Genomic DNA, 12,478 nt, shown 5'->3' with positions numbered 1-12,478 from the left:
TCATATTCTGATTCTTTCAGCTAGGCCAGGGCAAGCTTGAGTTCCAGGTCTGACCAAAGGTTGTATACTTGTAGATAGTTTGGTGTGTTCTCTAGGTAGACAGTTTGGGAAGCTTAGCTTTTCTAGAGGTTCGTAATAAAATTTGAATAATCTGTAAAACTAATTAGACTTATGGTTTATAATAACAGTTGGTTTGTATTAGTGTCTGTTTCATACTATAACCTGTGATCGATCCAGTTGCATGAAAGGGGTCATATTTATTATATTATTCCGATGTGATTATTTTATTATGGTTTATTGGCTAGTGACCCCCAAATCTAGACCCGGGTTTGGAGGGCGTCACATAGACGCCCATTTTGAAGAGAAAAAGAGGAGCTGAGGAGGCTACGCAATGACGCCTCGAAGAAGAACAACATCACCTTGTATGGTTGGTATTGCAAGAGAATATCATTTGTCTTACAGGTTCTATTTCACGTATCTTCCACCGCAGGTCGATGAAGAAGTTGGAAGAAGAAAAGGAGAAGAAGTCTGAGTAGTTAGATTGTTTAGGGTTTTATGTTTAAATTCTATAAAATCTTGTACTCTGCTTCTTAATGGTTAATGAAATATTTATATCTTCTTTGATTCTCTAAGTGACTACTTGTTTACTTTCTTGTATATGCTTGAATGCTTTTAAATGTTATATCCAAATTAGTACTGCATGCTTAACTTCAGATGTTTTTAATAGTGCATGTGAATAAACTAATCTCTATTTAAGTTCTTCTGATCAATTCAGTACAGATTAAGCACAGTACAGGAGGTAACTGTTATTAAAGAAGAAATTTATGAAAGATAATTTTTAGTTAATGAGGATTATGATCTTTGAGTGTAGTTGACTATCCAAAATGTCCATTCAAGACATACTTTTGAGACTTTCTTTTTCTATTTAAGAAAGGTGTTCACACTCATTTCTTAAAGTAACACATCTTATATCTTAAATTTCTTCTCACAGCTGAAACACTTGAATTTTTTCTCAAATGTTGCCAAAAATCAAGTGACATAATTCTTGAATTGTGTTCACCACTCAGAAACAACATTTAGTTGGTTAGAAACTACTTGCTGAGGTAGATCTTAATGATACTAACAGAGACACAGAGGTTTCATCAGTTCTTACTGAAGACTCTGTGATAGCTTTCAATAAACATATTCAAGTGTTAGTTGATTGAGTTGATTGAGTTGAATAGATCTATTTTGAGAAAAATAATTTAAGTCAAGATATCTATAATTCACAGATCAAGTCTTATAGAGAAGTCATTCGAGAACTACAGAATGACTTATCCAGTAGTCAAGAATAACTTATCGAGAAGTCTCAGAGATATCGACAAGCCAAATGAGAATATAAAGATTGGAGATATCGACAAGTCATTCCTGCATTCGAGAACTCAGAGATATCGACAAGCCAAAGTAAAGATATGAAGATTGGAGATATCAAAAAGTCAATTCTACATGTAGAGATTTGGAGACCTCGACAAGTCAAGTTCATACTCGAGAACTTAGAGACCTCGACAAGTCAAGCTCACATTCGAGAACTCAGAGACCTCGACAAGTCAAGACACTTGTCGAGAACTAAGAGATCTTGATAAGTCATTATATTATCGAGATCTCAGTTCTCTATATAACAAACTGGAGATCTCGATATGAAACTCAAAGTACAAAATTCAGACCAGTTAAAGATCCAAGATTGTCAATTAACAAACAAATCAATCACTGATTTGAAAAGTCTATAAAGGAAGCTTGAAGAGTACAAGATCAAAGGCCAAGATTAACTGACAAAGTAAAGTCACAGGCATGCACGATTTGCAAAGATACACTAAGCCAAAAATGGAAAGCTTTAGTTAACTTAAAGTAGGGTTTAGTACATGCTATTGCATGCCGTGTAAAACATGTGTTTACTGTTCAATAAAGTAAACACTGGATGCTTTGTTTAAGTTATAACAAATAGATCTAGAAAATCTTGTAACTCTCTCAAGAAAGAAGTTGAGTTCTTTATCAACAAAGAACCCAGAAATTTTAGCAATACATACTTGATTTTAATATAAAATTAAGTGAGTTTTGAAGATAATGTATTCATGAGCATATTCTATTATTTCTGTTAAAACATATTATCTCTACAAGTTGTACTACTTTGTTCACCACATCCATAATAGTTCAAAAAGCTGAAAAATTATCCAAAACACATTCACCCCTGTGTTGTATTCATTACCTAACAAAAACACAGTTTACACTTTCTGTATTTCCGCCGAAAACTTAATGTCATGATTTGATCATTTTATCGTCATTACGTTTACGATCCGTATTTCGTTTTTACTCTAAACTACTAATTACCAACCAACCATCATTATTCCAACATTTAACTGATTAATCATCTCAAGAACATCAAGTTCTTGAGGTCACAACATCAATCTTAGCACCTAACTAACTAGTATTCAAGAAATCATAAAACAATCATCAAAACTAGGTTTACATCCAAGATCCTTACTTTTCTTGAAACTTAAAGCTTAAACAAAGTTTGGATGGAGGTTTATACCGTTATTGGTAGCTTGGGAGGTTCTCTTCTTGATGGATGATGCTTGGTGAGTCTTTGGTGTGCTTAAGAAACCTAGATCTTTCCAAGAAATTCAAGAAATCAACAAAAGTCACTATTTGACATTATTTATCATCACTTTCATCATTTTATTTGACCATCAAAACCTCAAGAAAATTATATGAAATATTTATCTTACCTTAGTTTGATGATGAAGAATGTTGGGAATTATTTGTAGCATTTATCAATGGCTAGAAGTTGATGATTTGATTTTGGTTTTTTTGTAGAGAGATTTTTGTTGCTTTCTTGCTTGCTTCTTGGATAAGTGTTGGTTTATTTGGTGTATATATTTAGATATGCATATCTTTGAATCAAATCAAGTAGTATGGCCTTTGTCAAAGGCTAAATGACTTCTCGATAAGTCTTAGATGACTTCTCGATAACTCTAAAATGAATCTCGATAAGTCTTAAATGAGTTCTGGATAAGTTAAGTCAATATCTCTACATATACTTCACGATAAAGAGTTCTCGATATAACGTATTCTGACTTGTCGATAACTCTGGATGGAATAATTTAAATCAATAAATTATTTCATTAATATACTTTTGATATAAAATAATTTTAATTTTATATTTTTATTTAACGATAAAAATCAAAATTGAAAGGTTCTAGTGGCAAACTGAGTATTAGTACAACATCTTGATAAGTCTTTATCTAGTTCTTGATAAAAGTACTTGAGATGACATCTTGATATGAGTTCTCGATAAACTCTATGAGACTTCACGATACAATTTTTTACCGTTTCTACATCTCTTGACACGAAGTAACATCTCTACACTATAAATACCCAGACATCTCGATATAACCCCTATTTACTCTCTCAAGATCTAATTTGACCTAATTACAGCGGTTACTCTCAAACTCCATTTCTCTACAAGGTTTTCTTCTTTCAAAACTTACCCACTCAATTTCTTCATACTTTCAAGTGACGTTTAACTCAAACACTGATAGAGCTGTAATCCCCAAGGAATGAACCAATTTCCTTGCTTTTGTGGACCCAACTCAAACACCTGATAATTTCAACTATTTTGTAAAATTTATCTCAGACCCATATCTTGCAGGAGCTCTAACTGCAAACCCCACTCTATATCTGGATGTGCTTAATGAATTCCGGGGAAGTGCTATTCTCACTAATAAGTGGCATTTTATACCAATTAGAACATCTTAAAATGGCTTAAATTGGTGCATTGAAATCAAGTATTTTGTGTATTTGATACGTTTTTCTAGTGTTTATGCATTTCAGGGTATTAGTTGCATTTCGGAGGAGTAATCATCAAGAATAAGCCTTGGCATGTGTTCATCATTGAGAAAGGGAAGAAATGGGCAGATTACGGCGAAGAAACGGAGCAAACTCAGGAATTTTCCAGAAGGGTCCTGAGCGCCCGCTCAGCAATGCTGAGCGGCCGCATAGGAAGCTAAGCGCCCGCTCAGCTATGCTGAGCGGCCGCGCAGGGTCGGAAAAAAAAATAATTTATTTTAGGACTTCTATTTCTGTTTGGCTTCCACTTCTATGTAATCTGAGTTTTATGGGACTATTATATAAGTAGATGTGGAGACGTTTTCAAGGGAGAGGATCGTGGTATTACGCAAGGAGCGAAGGAGATAAGGAAGAAGACCGTTTTAGTACACAGCAACGAAGAGGAAGCATATTTTCTTGTGATTCTTGTTTCATTGTAACGTTGGATGCTAGTTTTCTTACTTTGAACTTATTTACTCTTGTGACGTACTCTGATTTAATATAATTAGTTTAGTTATTATTTTCTTGTGTTTGTTTATCATGATTTCATATGAACCCATGATGACGATAAGTGCTATTATGGGCTAATCGTGATCATGGGGTTGCAACGGATTTACTATGGAATTCTTTAGTTAATTGTTTAATACTTTAGTGTGTGATGATTGTATGATATCTAGTATTGGTTGTGCGTATTCGTCTTATGTGCGTCGCGAACATATAAGATAGGGTGTTAATCTCTTGTGAAGCGACGGTGGATCTTGAGATTTAGAACTTGCCATGCTAGCATAGGTTCATGTACGTTGTGCATGATTAATGGGTAACTCTAACAGTTTTATTTGCCCTATGTAATCAAAAGGAGTAACTCGTGCTTAAATCATTGTGTTGTCAATTTCTGTAGACATATAGGAACTCAACATAATTGATGACTATTCAACTTTTATCTTAATTGTGGATGTTTGGTAGAATGGTATTAGTACAATGAAAGTTGGCTTCTATCAGTTTCGTGTTATTTGATTAATATCATCATTGTCACATGCTAAAGGAATTAACAATGACTATTGAAGGAAGTAGTAATGAAGTTGTGATCTCATGAGTGTTTTATTATTGATAATTTAAAGTGTTAATTAAGTGATTAATTAAGTAGTTAATTGTAGTTAATATTTAGTCAACAATTCTAAGTGTTAGTGTCTTAACATTGAGAAGTAATCATACATTGGTGAGTGAGTTTAATTAGACAATAAATTAGTCTGAGTCTTTGTGGGAACGAACTAGAAAGTATTCTATAATACTTGCGAATGCGTATACTTGCGTGAATATTAGCGTGTATTTTCGCCCTAACAAGTTTTTGGCGCCGCTGCCGGGGACTCGGCGTATTTGTTTAATTTATGTACTTACCATCATTGGTCATTAGGACTTAGTGATTAGGACGTAATAGTTACTTATTGTTTCCGGTTGTGTTTCAGGTACTTTAGCGAGCGTTTATGCAAACTCGTTCTCGTACTCGCAAGAGGACTTTAGATACAACTGAGGAGATAGACGAAGTTCTTGATATTCCGGAGAAGTTAGATTTTGAAGATTCGGATTCAGGAACTGAGCGGAAAGAACCAGTAAGCATGGATGATCGTATTGTTCAAGCTGATCCAGCTCTCATGGACTTTTCTCGGCCAAAAATTGATGACATTCAGTCAAGCATTCTTCATCCGGCCATTCAAGCTAACACCTTTGAAATCAAGACGGGCACTATTCAGATGGTGCAGAATTCTGTTTCTTTTGGAGGAGCGGCGACTGAAGACCTCAACATGCACATAAGGAATTTTGTCGATATCTGCAGCACTTTTAAGTATAATGGCGTGACTGATGAGGCTATCAAGCTGAGGCTTTTCCCATTCTCACTAAGGGACAAAACTAAGGACTGGTTACATTCTGAACCAGCTGGGTCCATCACTACATGGCAAGATCTTGCGCAAAAGTTTCTGGTGAAGTTTTATCCAATGGCAAAGACTGCTGCTATGAGGAGTGCTCTTACTCAGTTTACGCAGCAACCTACAGAATCTATGTGCGAAGCTTGGGAACGCTATAAGGAAATGTTGAGAAAGTGTCCACATCATGGAATGCCTGATTGGATGGTGATCACGGGTTTCTATAATGGTTTGGGGGCCCAATCTCGGCCCATGCTCGATGCAGCAGCTGGAGGCGCTTTATGGGCTAAAAGCTATACTGAGGCTTATAATCTTATCGAGACTATGGCTGCAAATGAGCATCAAAACCCAACTCAGAGGATGATGCCTGGTAAGGTAGCAGGTATTCTGGAAGTTGATGCAGCCACCGCTATTGCAGCACAGCTTCAAGCGCTGTCAATGAAGGTTGATTCTCTGGCTACATATGGAGTTAATCAAATAGCTATAGTTTGTGAGCTTTGTGCAGGTTCTCATGCTACGGATCAGTGTTCTCTTGTCAACAAATCTGTTCAGTATATGAATAATTATCAGCGACAACAGCAGCCTGTGCCAGCGACCTATCATCCTAATAACAGAAATCATCCAAATTTCAGTTGGGGGAATAATCAGAATGCTATTCAGCCACCATATCAGCAAGGAGTGAGTAAACAGTTTAACCCACCTGGATTCCAGCAACCACAGCAGTATGCTCAAAGGCAATCATATCCTCAACAGGGAAGTGTAGCTGCACCTACTAGTGCTGATTTTGAGGAACTTAAGCTGTTATGCAAGAGTCAGGCGGTTTCTATCAAGACCTTGGAAAATCAAATCGGTCAATTAGCCAATGCAGTGCTCAATCGTCAACCTGGCACTCTTCCCAGTGACACGGAAGTACCAGGCAGGAAGGAAGCTAAAGAGCAAGTCAAGGCTATTACCTTAAGGTCTGGAAAAGTTGCTGATGCTGAAAAGGCAAAAGAAGGAGAAGCTGAAATTAGAGATGAAGAAGCTAAGCAAAAGGAGAAAGCGGCGGAACCAAGGAAGACTACTGTTGAACACACTCTGCCTGAGGGTAATACAGGGGAGAAACAACTCTATCCTCCACCACCTTTTCCTAAGAGATTACAGCAACAAAAGCTAGATAGACGGTTCGGTAAGTTTCTGGAGGTGTTCAAGAAACTTCACATCAATATACCTTTCGCTGAGGCTCTGGAGCAAATGCCTAGTTATGCGAAGTTTATGAAGAGTATTCTTTCAAGAAAGGTGAAACTGGATGACCTTGAGACCGTTGCTCTCACGGAAGAATGCAGCGCTGTTCTGCAGCAAAAGTTACCGCCAAAACTGAAAGATCCAGGTAGCTTCACCATTCCTTGCACCATTGGCAAGTTGACTTTTGACAAGTGCCTTTGTGATTTGGGAGCAAGCATTAATCTGATGCCGTTGTCGATCTTTAAAAAGTTGGATTTGCCTGATCCAAAAACCACATACATGTCTCTACAATTGGCTGATCGTTCCATTACTTACCCAAGGGGCATAGTGGAGGATGTGCTAGTCAAGGTGGATAAGCTCTTCTTTCCTGCAGATTTTGTTATTCTGGATTTTGAGGAAGATAAGAAGATTCCCATAATCTTGGAAGACCTTTCTTGGCTACTGGCCGTACCTTGATAGATGTGCAAAAAGGTGAACTTACGATGCGGGTACAAGATCAGGATGTGACCTTTAACGTATTCAAGGCAATGAAATTCCCTACAGAAGATGAGGAATGCTTAAAAGTGGATGTGATCGATTCTGCGGTTACTTCGGAACTCGATCGCATGCTAATGTCTGATGCATTGGAAAAGGCCTTAGTGGGGGATTTTGACAGCGATGATGAAGATGGCAACGAGAAATTACAATATCTGAACGCTTCTCCCTGGAAGCGAAAGCTGGACATGCCGTTTGAATCTCTTGGTACTTCTGACCTCAAGAATGCTGAAGGAAAGCTCAAACCATCAATAGAGGAAGCACCTACCTTGGAGCTCAAGCCATTACCTGAACACTTGAGGTATACTTTTTTAGGTGATGCATCTACTTTACCTGTTATTATTTCATCTGACCTTTCAGGTAGTGAGGAAGACAAGCTCTTAAGGATTTTGAGAGAATTCAAATCGGCTATTGGATGGACCATAGTAGACATCAAGGGGATAAGTCCTTCATATTGTATGCATAAAATTCTGCTGGAGGAAGGTAGTAAGCCGACTGTTGAACAGCAGCGCAGACTGAATCCTATCATGAAGGAGGTGGTGAAGAAAGAAATTCTGAAATGGCTGGATGCAGGCATCATTTATCCTATTTCTGACAGTTCGTGGGTGAGCCCCGTACAACGTGTACCTAAGAAAGGAGGTATCACTGTGGTAGAAAATGAAAAAAATGAGCTCATCCCCACTCGAACAGTTACAGGATGGAGAGTATGCATGGATTATCGAAAATTGAACAAAGCCACAAGGAAGGATCACTTCCCTCTTCTGTTTATTGATCAGATGCTTGACAGGTTGGCTGGTCATGAGTATTTTTGTCTTCTGGATGGCTATTCAGGGTATAATCAGATTTGTATTGCACCAGAGGATCAGGAAAAGACTACCTTCACTTGTCCATTTGACACGTTTGCTTTTCACAGAGTTTCGTTTGGGTTATGTGGCGCACCGGCCACTTTTCAGAGATGTATAATGGCTATATTCTCTGACATGATTGGAAATAATGTCGAAGTATTCATGGACGACTTCTCCATCTTTGGACATTCATATGATGAATGTTTGAATAATCTTCGCACCGTACTCAAAAGGTGTGTGGAAACTAATTTGGTGCTCAATTGAGAGAAATGTCATTTTATGGTGCGTGAAGGCATTATTCTTGGGCATAAGGTCTCTAACAAGGGTCTGGAGGTGGACAAGGCCAAGGTGGGAGTCATTGAAAATCTTCCACCACCTAATTCTGTGAAAGGAATCCGTATTTTTCTTGGTCATGCTGGTTTTTATCGGCGATTCATCAAGGACTTTACAAAGATATCTAAGTCGTTGTGCAATTTGCTTGAGAAAGATGTGCCTTTCAAATTTGATGATGAATGTTTGGCGGCATTTGACACTCTCAAGAAGAGTTTGATCACTGCACCAGTTATTACAGCACCAGATTGGAAAGAACCGTTTGAGATGATGTGTGATGCGAGTGATTATGCGGTAGGTGCAGTTCTGGGACAGCGCAAGAAAAATCTCTTCCATGTGGTCTAATATGCGAGTAAGACCTTAAATGGGGCCCAAATGAACTATACCACTACTGAGAAGGAGCTTTTGGCTATAGTCTTTGGTTTCGAGAAATTTCGATCTTATCTACTTGGTACTAAAGTAACAGTATTCACTGATCATGCGGCCATTCGCTATCTGGTTTCCAAGAAGGACTTGAAGCCGAGACTCATTCGTTGGGTGCTTTTACTTTAGGAATTTGAGTTAGAGATCAAGGATAGAAAAGGTATTGAGAATCAAGTAGCTGACCATCTCTCTAGGTTCGAGAATCCTGATTCTACTTCACAAGATAGGACATTAATCAATGAATCTTTTCCGGATGAGCAGTTGTTTGCAGTTCAGGAGGAAGAACCATGGTTTGCAGATATTTTAAACTATCTCGTCAGCAATATAATGCCTCCTAAATTGACCTCAGCTCAAAAGAAGAAGTTTCTGCATGAGGTGAAGTGGTATATGTGGGATGAACCATATTTGTTTAGACAGGGAGCTGACCAGATCATCAGGAGATGTATCCCGTTCTGTGAGACGGAGGGGATATTACGAGACTTCCACTCTACGGTTTATGGTGGACACTATGGTGGTGAGAAGATGGCATCTCGTATTCTGCAAGCAGGTTTTTTCTGGCCTACTTTGTTTAAGGATGCTCATCAGTTTGTTTTAAGGTGTGATCGTTGCAAAAGAGTGGGAAATTTGACGAGAAAGGATGAGATGCCGTTAAATGTGATGCTAGAAGTCGAGGTCTTTGATGTTTGGGGAATCGATTTCATGGGGCCTTTTGTCTCGTCATGCAATAATCAGTACATCTTGCTGGCAGTCAATTATGTCTCAAAATGGGTGGAAGTCAAAGCTTTACCGATAAATGATGCAAAGGCAGTGCTAAATTTTCTTCATAAACAGATTTTCACAAGGTTTGGAACACCTCGGGTAATCATAAGTGATGAAGGGTCGCATTTCTGCAACCGTAAGTTCACTTCTATGATGCAGCGTTATAATGTGAATCATCGAGTGGCTACTGCCTATCATCCGCAAACAAATGGTCAAGCGGAAGTGTCTAACAGAGAGATCAAGCGCATTCTAGAGAAGGTTGTTTGTCCGTCAAGGAAGGATTGGTCTTTAAAGCTCGATGAAGCTGTTTGGGCTTACAGAACAGCATACAAAACTCCACTTGGTATGTCCCCGTTGCAGTTGGTGTACGGTAAGGGATGTCATCTACCTGCGGAGGTTGAGCATAAGGCCTACTGGGTATTGAAAAAGTTAAACCTGGATTTAGATGCAGCTGGTAAGAAAAGAATGCTTCAGCTTAATGAACTTGATGAATTTCGACTTCAAGCGTATGAGAATAACAAAATGTATAAGGAAAAGGTGAAGAGGTGGCACAATAGGAAGCTACATCCTAAGTTATTCGTGCCGGGGCAACAAGTTCTCTTATTCAACTCTCGTCTCCGACTTTTTCCTGGGAAGTTGAAATCGAGGTGGTCTGGACCTTTTATTGTCAAAACTGTGTTTCCACATGGAGCGGTGGAAATTTTTGAGAATGATCCGGACCAAGTATTCAAGGTTAACGGTCAGCGTTTGAAGCACTACTATGGGGACATGGCAAACCGAGAAGTGGTTAGTGCCATTTTGTTGACTACTTGAGAAAGGTACGCAACGTCAAGCTAATGACGAAAAAGAAGCGCTGCGTGGGAGGCAACCCATGATTTGTTGTTACAGGAACCCTTAGAAGTTAATAACCTATCCAAAGACACAAAAAAATCAGAAAAACGGGGCTACATTTTTTTTTTCCAGTGACCCCCTGAGCGCCCGCTCAGCTTTGCTCAGCGACCGCTCAGGGGTCGACTGCCAGAAAAATTTTTAAGTTCATAAAAAAAAAACCAGTTTTAGCCCATGAACCCACGATTTGTTCCCACTACCCCATCATTTTAACCCTTAATCCCCAACCCTAATCTAATTTAACCTATTCCACACCCTATATATACATACACATATCCTACATATCTCCCACAAACTTCCTACACTTAAACTCTCTCCCAAGCACCAAAATTCAGTTCTTAAACACTTTTATTGGAGAATCAATGGCACCCAAGAGAGCACGAACTATCGATAGCAGCAGCACAGTCCCTACTGCTGATTCATCAAAGGGTACTGCTGCTAGGCCTCGGTTGACTGACAGAGCTGCGGAGGAGGAGTACACTAGGCTTTTGGGGAAGCCGATTCTGAAGGAGAGAGGGTTTTTACCATCGGGGAGGGATGGTGAGTTGCTACCCATGATTGCAGAGAATGGGTGGATAACTTTTTGTGAGTCACCCGAAGCAGTGCCGATGAGCGTGGTTCGCGAGTTCTATGTGAACGCGAAGGCCGAAAAGAATGGGTTTTCTGTGGTCCGAGGGCTGACGGTTGATTATCACCCTGCGGCGATTCGCCGTGTGATTGGACAGCGAGAGAGGAAGCCCGAGGAGGAGAACTGGAAGGAGAAGACTGCTGAGGATTTTGACTTGGATTTGATTTGTGCGACTCTCTGTAGGCCGGGAACAGTTTGGACCTTCAAGACCAGCACTAATGAGTATCGTCACTTCCCGGCGATCGCTATGAACAGGTATGCCCGTGCATGGAATACATTTATTTGTGCTAATATTTTGCCTTCTTCGCATGCACACGAGGTCACAGTTGAGAGAGCACAGTTGTTGTGGGGAATTCTTAATGAGGAGTACTATGTGGACCTTGGTGAGTTTATCTACCAAGGAATTCTGAAGTTTTTGAGGGGAGCTAAGCATATGAACATCCCTTATGCATCCACGGTTACGAAGCTGTGCCGAGCAGTAGGAGTGAACTGGCCGGCTCATGAGCAGTTGCAGTTGCCGGCAGCTCCGATTGATTCTGGGACTCTGAATGGTATGCAGGAGTGGACCGGTGGTGAGCCCGAGGAGCATGGGCTGGGTTATCATCTTCCAGGAGGGCGTCCAGCACGAGGTGCTACTATGGCTAGGCCTGGGCGTGATGAGGTTGGTTCTTCGAGAGCTCAGGAGGGTGCTGGGATGGCTGATACCCAGTATAGGAGGCTTTCACGGCGGATGGATGCCATGTACGAGATGCAGAGCAGGTTTGCTCAGGAGCTCACCCTTGCGTTAGGGACTGCTTTTCGGGGCCTTGGAGCTGATATCCAGTGGCCAGTTTTTGGTGAGGACTCTGCATACCCGCCGCCTGATACTCCACCCACTGAGGGTGATGATGATGATGACTCCGAGTAGGTATACCCTGTGTTTCTTTCTACTACCTTCACTGGGGACAGTGAAGATTTTAAGTTTGGGGGTGGTAGTTAAGGAATACTGTGTGTGTGTCATATAGCTGCATATTCATGATAGTTTAGTTTATATAGTTGCATAATTTATGCCATATAGTTTTTTTTTA

The 12,478-nt window shown here is 39.7% G+C and overlaps 1 non-coding gene across 1 annotated transcript; it reads right to left on the bottom strand.

The window, feature by feature from the left end:
* Window positions 1–5,867: 5,867 nt before the first annotated feature.
* On the bottom strand, window positions 5,868–5,974 carry LOC141700368 (small nucleolar RNA R71). The gene has a single exon (XR_012566312.1). It is a non-coding gene; the product is annotated as a small nucleolar RNA R71 (small nucleolar RNA).
* Window positions 5,975–12,478: the final 6,504 nt, after the last annotated feature.

Source organism: Apium graveolens, unplaced genomic scaffold (genome assembly GCF_009905375.1).
Source record: "Apium graveolens cultivar Ventura unplaced genomic scaffold, ASM990537v1 ctg2267, whole genome shotgun sequence".
Lineage (NCBI taxonomy): Eukaryota > Viridiplantae > Streptophyta > Magnoliopsida > Apiales > Apiaceae > Apium > Apium graveolens.
This window is presented reverse-complemented; position numbering and strand designations above follow the sequence as displayed.